General features: G+C 33.5%; 1 long non-coding RNA gene across 1 annotated transcript in view; it reads right to left on the reverse strand.

The window, feature by feature from the left end:
* The window catches only part of LOC144616797 (uncharacterized), a 423,028-nt gene that overhangs the window by 190,909 nt on the left and 217,993 nt on the right, over positions 1 to 14,126 (reverse strand). The gene's annotated exons all lie outside the window — the stretch shown is intronic.

Consider the following 14,126-nt stretch of genomic DNA (forward strand, 5'->3'; position numbering starts at 1 on the left):
ACTACATATTTCACATAAAATACTAAGAAACTAGAGAACAAAGTAAAAGACCCCTGGGGACTTCAAATCTCTTAGATTTACTTTAAAATGTATTTTTGAGGAAATGAGTTTCCCATAAAGGGACACTCTGCTTATCAAAATATCTACTGAAAAGAAAGTGAATGAAATATTCAATGACTTTTCTTTCAATAACAAAAGTAATAAAGAAAACTATTGGCAACAGTAACCTATTTGAGAGGAAAAACTCCTTTCAGGCTGAGCTAGCTCTTTATTTTTCTTCTCGCTTCATTTCAGTGGTGCTATATGCCATTGAATAACTGAGCTCTATTTACCAGGATCAACACATCTGCTAATAAATACCAACATCAGATCTCAATCAAGCTTTACATTTTCAATTTTTTTTTTTTACGTTTTTTTATTTTATTTTTGAGACAGAGAGACACAGAATGAATGGGGGAGGGGCAGAGAGAGAGGGAGACACAGAATCGGAAGCAGGCTCCAGGCTCTGAGCCATCAGCCCAGAGCCCCACGTGGGGCTCGAACTCACAGACTGTGAGATCGTGACCTGAGCCGAAGTCGGACGCTTAACCGACTGAGCCACCCAGGCGCCCCCATTTTCAAATTTTATACTGTATTTAAACAGGACTAAAAAGTTTATCTCTTCCTTTATTTCATTCTTAAAGAAACTTTAGCTTACTTAAGCAGCGTCTCTATGAAAATATATTCTGTACACAATATGAGTTCAGTAAACCTTCATGAATAGTTCAAAATCTCAAGAATGAAAATTAAAATAATTACTGCTGTCTGGTGCGGACAACACATTTTAAAACATATTATTATATTCCTAGGAAAATTCTCAAAGTTGCTTAATGCTATCCAAACTTCAATGTTCAGAAATCATTAAAAATTTTTTTAGCATATGGGGCACCTGGGTGGCTCAGGCGGTTAGGCATCTGACTTCAGCTCAGGTCATGATCTCGTGGTCTGTGAGTTCGAGCCCGGCATCAGGCTCTGTGCTGACAGTTCAGAGCCTGGAGCCTGTTTCAGATTCTGTGTCTCCCTCTCTCTCTCTGACCCTCCCCCATTCATGCTCTGTCTCTTTCTGTTTCAAAATAAATAAACATTATAAAAAAATTAAAAACAATTTTTTTAGCATATAGATTTCAGGCAGTCTCTCCCTTTACCTTATCCTATCGTACAAGACAGAAGTATGGTTTTAATGCATGTTCACCTGACATGCCAAAGATAGGCAAACACAAGGAAGAAATATACAACTCAAAATGTTGCACAATACTTTAATAATTCAGTGTATATTCATGGATTGAGTACTTTGTATATGTCAATCACATGAACACAAAAAAGGCATAGAAGAATAAAGTGTTGCCTATTGGATTGGAAACCATCATTTTTTAAACAAAACATTGTAATAGTGAGTTTATAAATTTGGAAATCCAAAATAATACCAGTTATACTGTAAAATGGTGAAATATATTTAACATAACCTGGCCATATGATTAAACATGTTGTGTCCTCTTTGACGCAGCTTTCACAATCTTAGGAATTTTTCTATGAAGATAAATTACATAATTTTGTAAGGCCAAGTAAAACAAGGGAGTTCTTTGCAATTCTCCTTTGATGTTATTAAATTGATGAATCTGTGCCTTTGTTTTCAGCAATATTTTCATATTTTACTAATGTTAACAATATAGAAGTGTTAAGTATACCACAATTCTCATCTTCTACTGGAACCCCATTTCCTACTATAGGCAGAGTAACAATTTGGAAATTGTTGTTCACAATTTTTAAATAAGCTTATAGACATTTTTTCAAGAAAACATTATTATAGGAAAATATTCTGTACTTTGCTTTTTTCACTTAATAATGCATTTTCCTCAAAATAAATATATAAAAATTGACTCCAGAGATTGATCCACCATAATATATTTAGTATCCCACACGTGATAGACATTCAAATCACTTTTGTTTTCAGTTTTTCTATTTTAAGCAGAGTAGAAAAATAAAAGATAATAAAAAATAAAAAGTATCATAAAAATAAGCACATTATTTCTATGTGATGATACTTCAGTTTCTGTTATATCAGGCCCAGATAAGATTACTGGCTCAATGGGCATGTGCACTTTAATGTTTAAAAATGCTGCCAAATTCCACAAACTTCAGAGTGGCCTCCAATTTTATTGGTCAAAGGATATGGTTGTGTTACATCCCTGGCAGCAATGAATATGATCAGTCTTTCAGATTTCTGTCAAAAAGGTATCGTTGTTTCAATCATCTTGTCCTTGATAACTAGTGAAGAGGAATCTGTTTTCATTAGAAGGTCATTTGCATTTTCTCTTCTGTGAATTTCATGATTATATTCCTTGCTCATTTTTCTTGAGGCTGTTATTTTCATTTCATTAACATGTAAAATTTTTGGTGTACACTAGAAACATTAATTCCTTAGGTGTTAAATGTCACAAGTGCTGGTCAAACCATATACATTTGTCAACTTGTGACAATTTTTGATCTACCAATGGATGGCGATTAAGTATAGCTCACACAAACATTTTATTTCAGTCTATCATTTATCTTTTGACCTTATTTATAGTTTTTTATCAAATAAAAAATTTAATTTCATGTAACTGTAGTATACACATATTTTCTTATGCTTTGTTTTAATATTATATTTTTTATTATAAGCTTCATACATGATAGTATACTTTTTTCATTCAAAGAGTTGTTTTTACTTCTTCCTAATTAATTCATTTCATTTCATTTGTGAAATGAGCTTTCATTTATGTGCAGAACTGGAAAAATGATTCTAAACTGAAATTCTTTAATGATTCTAGAGTGAATTTAACATTTAAAAAAATTACTTAAATATGTACATTTCATGAACTAGGTAATCTACTTTTCTTACGATTATGGCTCCCATATAGTGTGAAATGCAAAATGATCACTGGTTAAATTTAAGCTTTACACAATAATATTAACACAAATCACTTTAATTAAATGTGACAAATGATGGTTTAGCCGAAAGCTAAAGTGTCATTTGCAGGGGGACAATGGTACTGATGGCTATGGTTCCTTTTCTTATGGCACTGACCTCTTCATACTTCAGTGGAGCCTATGATGGCTCAATATTCTAAGCCTGTTTGACTTATAAAACATTTACTCAATCTACAGCATATTGTGATATTACTGCCACTTGTCCCTAAAACATCATGAAGACCACCTCTGTAACTTTCCAATGAACTTGCAAGTTTAAAATTTAAAATAATAATACTTGGAAGTAATTTGTTTCCAAACACAAACAAAAGTCCAGGCCATAAAATCAGATAGTCATTCAACGACTCAGAATACACTTCTATATTTTATTATTCATATTTAAACAAAAAATACAAAATGCAAAAATTGTGGAGAACTTTTAGAAGATGAGTATAAGCCCAGGATACACTTTCTAGAATATGGGTGTGTAGGGCCCTCTCCTGTTCCCTCTCAACAAACTTCTACAGAACAAATGTGCAGAAAAAAGCCAGAGTAAAACCAGACTGTGTACATTTTACACCAAGAGTATGCAGACACTTCACTAGGTGCTCTCTGGCTATGATCGTCCCATAAACCCTACAGGTGCACATTCATCATGACCGTTTTCAAAGATAAAACTGAAGCTTAAAGGAATTTTAAGAATTCCCCATAACCACACAATTATTAGTCACAGGACTTAGGTTTCCTATTGAAGTGTATCTTTTCCAAAACCCCTGTCTGTCTGCTCCCACCCCCGGAGCAGTGACTCAGTGGAGTGTTTGCTATTTAACTGGTTCCTGTTCACCACATATGGCTTTGTTCCACTGTTCTCATATCTGCTGAAAAATGTTAGAAGAGGCAAACACCTTATTGAAGAAATGAGCCTATGGCAGTGAATTTAATTCCAAAGTTCTTTCAAAACCCTGCCAATAATTTTAGCTGTTTTTATTTTCTTTTTCCATGCGTGCATGGCATCATATTTGTGAAAAATATTAAAAATAAAATACTGTCATAATTAACAGCAATATGATTATGCAGATGCCCTAAACATACACAGGCACACAACAAAATGACACAAATGCAGAAACAAACAAACAGAAAACTGGGGGAATCAGGTTGGCATGTTTAATTCCCTGAATTTTAACCTAAATTGGATTCAGTGGTACTTTCAGCAAAACTCCCTCCTGCTTTACACCTGAAAGCAGATGGAGGCAGATTGTATCATGACTTCAGTCCTTTCAAATTACAATAGTTTATGATGCTCATCTGCATTTTAATCAGATACAGAGGATTTATTCCTGAAATGTATCAAGAAAGCCTATTTTCAGCACCTGGATGCATCAGAGGGTTTATGGCCAAGCTAGTAAAATATGTTGCACACTTTTACTTCATGTCTCTTTCTCTTGAGTATATAATATGACATGGATAGAGGTGTCAGCAGTTTTATGAAAAGCTGTCTATAATCCTTTCAAAATAGAGATGGAGAGATGATTTCACACTCCGAAATCATTTTTATTAGGATTTGACTCCTATTTTAAAGGGAGTTCAATTTGTCATCCAATTTAATAAAACAATTTAAAGTATGTTTTGCTTTAATAACAAAGAGCATATTCAGCAAATTGGAGCTTACATCTACGACAACCTTCTTTAGATCAAATAGGAATTGGTCAGCATGCATCCAGCCACTGGAAATTAAATGAGGCACCAGAACAGCAGGTTTGTGGTAGTGCCTTTGCGGCATAGCATTTTGTGTCACCCTGTGACAGAAGCTATTCATTTTCAGAGGACACTATCTATTCACTCATAATTTATGGCTATTATTAATAAGATCAAATCATAATCTTCAATATAGTATATCCGCCTTGCTGAATAAAACATATCTAAGTTTCTCCCCTAGCATTCTATTAAAAGTTACTCCATGCATTGATGTTTTATATCACTAGGTTTTTACATCTAACTAGAAGATAAAGGAAAGAAAAGGCATATAAAGGTAATAAAATTACTAAGGTTCCAAAACAAATGTTTAAAAAGGAGAATACTAATGAACTTACTGTATTAGAAAGCATGCTTTTATGAAACTTATATGGTTCAATACAATACACATTAACTTAGATATTTATGGCTTTAGCTTAAATACATTTTAAGAAGGAGATATTCAAATGTTCTAGAATTTAAAGAATCCAGATATGCAATAATATATAACCCTTTGACTAATTTGATCATATAAAGAAATTCATTATCAGTATGAATTTCAAACAAACTTCTCAATTTTTTTTTTGGAATCCACCTTTTTTACTTATCTACACTTTGTTAAATGAGAAATTACTATATTACCTTTTAACTTTTTTAGATGTTTACCATCTAATTGTTCAAAAAAAAACAGCAAAGAGAATATTGTCAGCAAGTTAGTAATACCTTATTTCTGGACTAAATCAAATAGCCTTCCAATATAAATATATAAATTTACTTACTTTTTTAAAATAAACTTGTATTTATCTTCTGATAGCAATATGGTAAACGCATAGTGGCTATATAGAGAGGAAAGCATATGCTAGAGAAAGCAGATTAATGCCAATAGAGCTTTTTAACTATAGGTATAACATTTATTTTACTAGAAGTTGATTGAAGCAAGTCTGAAATCAAATATAGGCACAGTCTTTGTGAAAAAAAGCACATAGGGGCTTTTGTTAGAAGGAGCTGTGAAGGAACACAATCCAAAGCCTTTCATTAAGAGACTTAAATTTCCTTTTTTGGCTTAAACATTAATCATTGTGTAATTTTGAACATGTCATTTAGCCCCATTGAGACTCAGTATTCAAGGCTGTAAAATGACTATTATGTTTACATCCCAAAATATTTGTGAAAGTTTTATTGCATATATATGTGTATATATATATATGTATATATGTGTGTATATATGTATATATACATTATTATATATTATATTACATGTATATAATTACATGTGTAATTATACACAATATAATTATATATAATATATTTACGTATATAATATATATACAGTATTTATATTTTATATAATTATATATACAGTATTTAAAGTATACTTTAAAAATGTTCATTTGGATAGAAATGTTAAGCATTCCATCATTTTTTTCTATTTGGGGGGCAGAGGGGAATTCATGGACACCACAAAGTCTCCTATACATTTCTCAGAATCCATTTCCTATAGGTTTCTAGTCAGATTTGTCAATGAGAGATCCATGTCCAAGATTTGGAAGTGGGAGGAACACATGCCATTAAGTCTTTAGCCAGAGACAGCTGTAGTCAGATGTAGAGCAAGGGTGGGATCCATACCACATTCCTGGGAACTACCTGTCTTGTTTCCTCCCTGAGATATTTGTTATCGATTCCCCCAAACTTCATTGACTCCTTCACCATTTTTACTCCCCCAGTTCTAAAGATTGAGAATTGTGTTTTATACTCCAATATTAAGTACTTTGCACCTAAAATATATTGAATTACTTCACTTGGTGAAACCATGAATGACATATCAATTCCTACTTTTCTATCTGTATCAAATGTTGGTTATTTCAGGGAATGTATAGACAGTTATTCATGACCACAAATTGATCAGTGATATCAGAAGGATGTTATTTATATAACACCATAATTAAGCAAATTTTGGCACTATTTTTAAGCTTTTTACTGTGAAGTTAAGTTCCTACTGTCTTCTTTTAATTCCCAACATCTGTGTGTGTGTGTGTGTGTGTGTGTGTGTGTGTGTGTGTGTGTGTGTGATTCCCTTGATTTTCTAGCACTTTTCCATTCCATGTAAGTTATCCAATTGACAAACAATTATTCATAGTATTTTTTATAACCTCTTTATTTTGGCAAGGTCAGGGTTTTGTTTTCTTTCCCTTCTGATTCTAGGAATTTTACTTTGTCCCTTTGTTTCTTGGTCAATCTGGCTACAAGTTTGTCAACTTTTTTTTTAAAAATCTTTTCAAGGAACCAGCTTTTGGTTTCACTGATTTTTCTCATTTTTCTACTTTGTATTTCATTAAAGTATTTTTTCCTTCTTTCTTCTAGCTTTAGATTGATTTTGATATACTTTTTCTAGAGTCATAGGTTGAAGTTTAGGGTTTTGATCTGATACCTTCCTTCTTTTTCAAGCTAGGCATTTCAGAGCTAAAAACTTCCTTATAAGCACTGCTTTAGCTGTATCCCATAAATTTTGGATGTACTGTGAATTCATTTTTAATCCTTCTCAAAGTATTTTCTAATTGCCCTTGTGATTTTTTTCCTTTCATCTATCTGTTATTTGGGAGTATTTTGTTTATTTTTCACCTATTTGTGAGTTTCCCAAATTCTTTCTAATAATCAATTTTTCATTCCATTCCATTGTTGTCAGACAACATACACTTTTATTATTTCTATCTTTTTGAATATATTGAGGTGTATTATTTGGCTTAATGAATGTTCCATGTGCTCTTGAGAAGAGAGTACATTTTTCTCTTGGTAGATGGAGTCATCTATACATTTTCATTAGGTCTTCTTAACAGGGATTCAGTCCCTCTTCTACATCCTGCTGATCTCCCTAGGACAAAATCTCCAAACCATACCTCTGATGTTGAGGAAGATGAATGTAAGAACAATTGCCTGCTTCTCTCTGCACAACACTTTCACTTTTGGTGCGTGGGAAGGTAGCCGCCACAGGTCTCCTTGGTTTGTCTCCCTCAGTATGAAATCTCCACCACAAAATCTGGGCCAGGGTGGTCAGGACCCCACTTTATTTAGCAGTACCATACCCAATGTACAGTTTCTATCCCATGAGTAAGGACTGGGAAGAAAAATGGAGCTCCTACCTCTTAGCAGTTCTCACCTGGAATTTAGCCTCAGCAATAGGTAGCTAGGGGAGGGATGAGAAATCATGATGTCCTGCCTTCCTGGGAAAATAGCCCTCTGACTGGGAGCTGTGGGGAGAGGGAGATTGTGTTTTTACTGTTTAAATTGGGCATGGAGCTTATATTTCACTAAACAGGGAGAAATAGAAACGACACAAGTCTTGGTTCAAATACCATAGAATCACACATCTTACCACTAATTTAGAGTTCATTAAGTCTTTTCATCAGCTATATGCTTATGGTGCCACTGTCAGAGAAGATAATACACTTTAAAGTTGTATTTTGCACATTCTCATCAGTCCTTTTCCAATAGAGCTTGCACTATTTTTGGAAAAATATTATCTTTTAATTCTATTTTGGATTTTTATATTGTGAGCTGCGATAAAAATTATTATCAGTAATAATGACAATATTATTGGGGGATTAAAAATATCTGTTTTTAAACACTTCTCAGATTCAAACAAGCCAATAAAAAAAGTACTTTGGGATGCTATTAACTATTTCATGGTTCTTCCTACTACCAATTCACAGACTCTATTAGGAAGTCTGTCCCTAGTCACTAGGGAAACTTCATCTGTGAACTCACAACTGATTGGCATCCCTAACACTCCACATGTCTCACCCTCCTCTCTTCATGGCTGACTCCCAAGACATGCTCCTTCCTGTACACAGAATAAGTCTTTGCAGGTAGCCAGCATGCAAATGCAGAGAGCCAGTCCAACTCTGTGGGACTGGGCAAAAACACACAAACAAGCATGAGCATTTCAGGACATTGTGTAGGAGAAATAAACAGAAGACTTACAACACAACAATTGGCCTGGATCTGCAAGATTGAAAGAAGGGACACAATCCTAGGAAATTACCCCCCCCCCCCAACACCCTGTTCCACCACCAAGAGAGAACAGGAGTGTGAAGCAGGTATATCTCTTAAAAGGTCTGAGAAAGCCTCAAAATCCCTTTACCTTGGAATAAGAGGTGTGGGTAACTCTCTTCTACACCTAGTCAGTAAAGACTAGAAAAAATAACTGCTTATTCAAATGTGAAAACAGCAATGCAAGACTTTAAGGAACACAAACAATCATGGAAAGATGACACTACCAAAGGACCACAATAAATTTCCAGTATCTGGGGTGCCTGGACCGCTCAATCAGTTGAGTGTCTGACTCTTGATATTGGCTCAGGTCATGATCTCTTAGTTCATGGGTTCAAGCCCAGTGTTGAGCTTTGTGCTGACAATGCAGAGCCTGCTTGGGATTCTGTCTCTCTTCCTCTCTGCCCCTCCCCTACCCATGTGCACCTTCTCTCTCAAAATAAAAAGAAAAAAACATTAAAAAATTCAGTATCTGACAGCAAAGAAATGAAAATTTGTAAATTGTTTGGCAGTGATTAAAACAATTGTTTTAAGGAAATTCAACAAGCTACCATGGAACAAATAGACAACTCAACAAAAACAAGAAAATAATGCCTGAACAATACAAGAGGTGCAACAGAGACAGAAATTTTAAAAAATACAAGCAAAATCTGTATCTAAAGAAAATAATTTATGAAATAAAAAATGCAGTAGAAAGCATCAACATCAGACTTGAACAAGCAGTACAGATAGTCTATGAACTTAAAAACAGGACATTTGAAATTATCCATTCAGAGAAGAAAAGAGTAAAAGAGAATGAAAATGATAGAAAAAAAGCTTTGTTGAATTATGAGACAACATCACAGGAAACAAAATTATCATTTTAGGGTCCCAGAAGGAGAAAACACAGAAAATGACAGAAAACTTATTTAAAAAAAATCATGGCCAAATATTTCCCAAAGTGGGGAGAGGTACAGACATCCAGATTCATGAAAGCATAGCACCCCATATGAATTTGACAAAAAAATTTATTTCCATACAATGCAATCACCATATGGCTATCAGTAGATTTCTCAGGCAAAACTTTGCAGGCTGTAGAGAGTGGCATGATATATTCAAAGTTCTAAAACTAAAAGAAAAAAAAAACTCCCAATCAAGAATATCTGGCAAAAGTGCTCTACAAAGTTGAAGGAAAAAGAATTTTCCCAGACAAAGCTGAGAGAGTTTATCTGCCTTACAAGAAATGCTAAATGGAGTTCTTCAAGCTGATATTAAATGATGCCAATTAGTAACATGAAAACATATAAAAGTATAAACCCACTGGCAAAGGTATACATATGGTCAAATTCAGAATATTCTAATTTTGTAATTGTATGGTAGTATATAAATCACTTAACTGTAGTATAAATGTTAAAAAACAAAACTATTAAACAATTATAGCTACAAAAATTTAATGAATATACAATGTAAAAATATATAAATTATTACATTAAAACACAAAAACAGAGGAGTAATGGGGAAGAGTTTTTGTAGGTGACTAAAGTTAAATTGCTATCAGTATAAAATAGACTGTTATGAGTATAAAATATTCTGTGCAAGCCTCATGTTAACCACAAGCCAAAAACCTGTATTATATGCAAAAGATAAAGAGAAAGGAATGGAAGTATACAAGTATGGAAAATTATCAAATCACAAAGGAAGACAGCAAGAAGAAGGAAGGAATAAAAGAACTAAAATATAGCCAGCAAATAGTAAGATGGCAATAATATATTCTTACTTATCAATAATCATTTTAAATGTAATGTATTAAATTCTCCAATCAAAAGACAGAGTGACAGAATGGATATATAGAAATAGTGACTTAATGGATAAAAATATATGCTGCTTATAAGACACTAATTTCAACTCTAAGGATACATATAGGCTGAAAGTAAAGGGAAGGAAAAAGGTATTTCATACAAATGGAAACTCGAAAGAACAGTAATAGCTATACTTATATCAGACAAAAGAGACCTTAAGTAAAAAACCTAAAAGAAAAAAAAGTCATTACATAATGATAAAGGGGTCAATTCATCAAGAGGAAATAACAATTCATAAATATCTATGCACTCAAAACTGGAGCAACTAAATATATTAAACAATATATTAGCAGGTCTGAAGGAAAAATAGACTTTGTTGCAATAATAGTAGTGGACTTCAATACTCACAAAAATGGATAGATCATCTAGACAGAAAATCAATAAGGAAATAACGGACTTGAACTACACTTGAGCTCAAATGAACCTAATAGACATATAGAGAATATTCCATCCCACAAGAACAGAAAATACATTCTTCTTGAGCATAAACATAACATTCTCTAGGATGGATCATATGTTAGGTCACAAAATAAGTCTAACATATTTAAGAAGACTGAAATACACTTGGTAGTATACACTGACTACAATAACATGAAATTAGAAATCCATAATAGGAAAAGAAAATGAGGAAAATTCACAAATACATGGAAATTAAACAACACACTGAAAACAACCACTGGATCAAAGAAGTAGCAAAAGGGAAATAAATAAATATCTTGATACATATGAAAATGGAAACACAGCCTACCAAAATTTATGGAATGTAGTACAAGCAGTTCTAAAAGGGAAGTTTATACTTATAGTACCTACTTAAGAAAAAAGAAATATCTCAAAAACATAACCTAATTTTATACCTCATGGAACAGAGAATAAATTAAGCCCAAATTTAGTGGAAGGAAGGAAATAACAAAAATCAGAGAAGATATACAAAATAAGTCAGTCAGAAAAAGACAAATACCATATGATTTCACTCATCAGTGGAATTTAAGAAACAAATGAGGGGTGCCTGGGTCACTTATTTGGTTAAGTGTCTGACTTTGACTCAGGTCATGATCTCATGGTTCATGGGTTTGAGCCCCACAACCAGCTCTGCCCTGACGGCTCAGAACTTGGAGTCTGCTTCAGATTCTGTGTCTCCCTCTCTCTCTGCCCTTACCTCACTTGCACTCTGTCTCAGTCTCTCAAAAATAAATAAACATTAAATGTTTTTTTAAAGAAACAAATGACCAAGGGAAAACAGAGAAAGAGAGTGAGCAAGTGAGCAAGAGAGAGAAACAGACTCTTAACTGCAGAGAACAAACTGATGGTTACCAGAGGGAAGTGGGTGAGGGTGATGGGTGAAATAGCTGATGGGAATTAAGAAGTACACTTGTCATGATTAGCACTGAATGATGTATGGAATTGATGAAGTACCATATTGTACATATGAAACTAATATAACACTGTATGTTAACTATATTAGAGTTAAAATAAAAATGTAATAAATAAAAACAAAACAAAGTAATCCTCCTCCAAAAACATCAGAGGAGAAATAAATGAGATAGAAATTAGAATAAATAGAAAAAAAAACAAAAAAACTAAGAGATAGTTTTTTGGAAGATAAACAAAATTGACAAACCATTACCTCAAAGAAAAAAAATAGAAGATTTAAATCAATAAAATCACAAATAAAAAGGTCAATGTAACTGATGCACAAAAATTAAAATATTCAAAAGACACTACTATGAACACTTGTATGTCAACAAATTGGACATCTTAAAAGAAATGAGTGAGTTTCTAGAAACATACAACTCATCAAAACTGAATCATAAAGACAAAAAAATCTAAATAAACCAGTAACTGGTAAGGTGATTGAATCAATAACTAAATTTCCCTATAGAGAAAAGCCCCAGACCAGATGGCTTCCCTGGTGAATTCTCCCAAGCATTTTAAGAAGAGTCAATGCCAGTCTTTCCTAAAGGCTACCAAAAAATTGCAAGGAGTGGATACTTCTAGATTATTTTAGGAGATCAGCATTACAAAAATAACAAAATCAGACAAGAAACTATAAGATATTATAAGAAGACAATATACCTATAAGAAAAGAAAGTTACAGGGGCGCCTGGGTGGCTCGGTCGGTTGGGCGTCCGACTTCGGCTCAGGTCATGATCTCACGGTCCGTGAGTTCGAGCCCCGCGTCGGGCTCTGTGCTGACAGCTCAGAGCCTGGAGCCTGTTTCAGATTCTGTGTCTCCCTCTCTCTCTGCTCCTCCCCTGTTCATGCTCTGTCTCTCTCTGTCTCAAAAATGAATAAATGTTAAAAAAAATTTAAAAAAAAAAAAAAAAAAAAAAGAAAAGAAAGTTACAGGGGTGCCTGGGTGGCTCAGTCAGTTAAGCATCTGACTTTGGCTCAGGTCATGATCTCATGGTCTGTGAGTTCAAGCCCTGCATCAGGCTCTGTGCTGACAGCTCAGAGCCTGGAGCCTGCTTTGGATTCTCTGTGTCGTTCTCTCTCTGACCCTCCCCAATTCATGCTCTGTCTCTCTCTGTCTCAAAAATAAATAAATGTTAAAAAAAGGTTTTTTTAAAGAAAAGAAAGTTACAGGCCAATATCCCTGATGAACAGAGATGTGAAAATCCTCAACAAAATACTTTAAACCAAATTCAACAGTGCATTGAAGACTTATACACCATGATAAAGTGAGATTTACCCACGGGATACAAAAATGGTTCCTCGCATACAAGTCAATTACACATTACCAGAGTGAAGGATAAAAATCATATGGCCATCTCAACAGTTACAGACAAAGCATTTGACAAAATTCAACATCTTTTCATAAAAAAAAACCACTCTCAACAAATTAGATATAGAAAGAATATGTCTCAGCATAATAAATATTATATGGCAAGACACAGCTAACATCATACTAAATGGTGAAAAGGAAAAAACTTTTCCTCTAATATCAGGAAGAAAACCAAGATGCACACTCTAGCCACTTCTATTCAACATAGTAACGGAAGTCTTTATCACAACAAGTAGATAAGAAAAAAAATAATAAAAGGCCTTCAAATTGGAAAATCAGTAGTTACCAAAAAAATATTTAAAAAATTAAAAGGAAAATAAGAAATTAAATTGTCTCTGTTGACAGATAACTTGATCTTACATATAGAAAACTCTTAAAATTTCACACACTGGTAGAACTAATCAAGCAATTCGGTAAAGGTACAGGATACAGAGGTAACTTACAAAAATCAATTGCATTTCTATACACTAACAATGAACTGTCTGAAAGAGAAATTGAGAGAGCAATACTATTTACAATACTATCAAAAAGAATAAAACTCTTTCAGATTCATGGACTACAAAAGAACTGAGTATTTCTTTTCCTATCTGAACGTTCTGCAGTATGCATTTTAAAGGCATATGCAATCTAAATGGTTATGGACCTCCAAAGGGACTTAATATTTTAAAGGAATTTCTCTCCATAATTATATCATATACAATTCAAATAACTATAATCATTCTGCAGGTCATTATGATAATTAT

Source organism: Panthera onca, chromosome B4, assembly GCF_046562875.1.
Source record: "Panthera onca isolate mPanOnc1 chromosome B4, mPanOnc1 haplotype 2, whole genome shotgun sequence".
NCBI classification, from domain to species: domain Eukaryota; kingdom Metazoa; phylum Chordata; class Mammalia; order Carnivora; family Felidae; genus Panthera; species Panthera onca.